The following is a 1,247-nucleotide window of genomic DNA, read 5'->3' on the forward strand; positions in this document are numbered from 1 at the left end:
ATTGTGTGATTGTGTGGATGGACTTTCGAGGTATAGTTCGTCTTTTGCGCTGTTATAATACGCTTTTTTTTAATGTAATGAGAATAACTCGGATATTAAAGAACATAATGGGTACCTGTAAAAGACATTTCGACGCTCAAGTCAGTAAGTGTTTAAAAGGTATAAGAATTCTATGATTATAGAATGTTACATGAAATAAAATTTATCATATGGTCTCCTTTGAGATATAAAAATTGGTGCCTTTATAAGTATATGGTTGATGAATAGAGTTGATGTTATGACTGTTGTTCATTAAGTCAGAATAATGGTTATTAAGATCGTCCGTTACAAACTTAGAATAAAGGCAAATAAAGTCGAATTATGACTCATAATGTATAATAAAGACTAAGTTATAAAGTAACCGGATGAATTATTGATATTTTTGTTTTTTCAATGTCCAGATTAATTTCAACATTGTTGTAACATACGTTCATTCTTGAGATATAGATCTTCCATTTCTTGTAATTATTTTCTTACGCTTATTATTAGGCTCCGTTTATGCCTTTTTTTTTTTTTTTTCTTATCTCATAATTAAATTATTGATATTAGAATCTGATTAATAGAAATTAGACTAATCCGATTTGAACCGATTAAAGTCTAAAAAAAAAAACAACTAAACATTCAGTTAATTGGGCAAAGGGTTTAACTGTTTAAGTGTGAATTCCTACCACGCTTTAATTTTCCCCCCCTACTGATTGATATATATAGTTTCAATTAGTAATTATTATTGAATCATGCATAACTGATTAATTGTACATTTGAATAAAAATACTATACCATTCTGTTGGTTAGTTTTACTAAATTTACAATTAGATTTTTATATATTTTTTTAATTGAGTCTTACATGATTTTTAATTTTTTTAGTTAGGTCTTTGTTAATGTAAAAGATCGATATTATAATTAACGGAATATTTCTTTACAAATTGAAGGTACCTACAATTAAGAACCTAATTAGATTTTTGACCACATATTTTTTAGATTTTTAGGAGGAATATTTTATTAAAAAAGTCCTAATTATAAAATTAAAAGTAATATAGGCACCAAGTGAAAGGAAATAAAGTATAAGGATTTAATTATAAATTTGATAAAACTATAGGGATTAACAGAGTAATTAAATATTTATTTAATTATTTCAAAAATATTCCAAGAAAAAGAAGAGTTGTTTACTGTTGCCACTAGAGATGGAAAATGGGTCGAGTGAGGCTGAA

At 26.2% G+C, this 1,247-nt stretch overlaps 1 long non-coding RNA gene across 1 annotated transcript in view; it reads right to left on the reverse strand.

The window, feature by feature from the left end:
- LOC110270839 overlaps positions 1-1,247 on the reverse strand; it is a 10,418-nt gene that overhangs the window by 2,507 nt on the left and 6,664 nt on the right. The gene's annotated exons all lie outside the window — the stretch shown is intronic.

Source organism: Arachis ipaensis, chromosome B04 (genome assembly GCF_000816755.2).
Source record: "Arachis ipaensis cultivar K30076 chromosome B04, Araip1.1, whole genome shotgun sequence".
NCBI classification, from domain to species: Eukaryota; Viridiplantae; Streptophyta; class Magnoliopsida; order Fabales; family Fabaceae; genus Arachis; species Arachis ipaensis.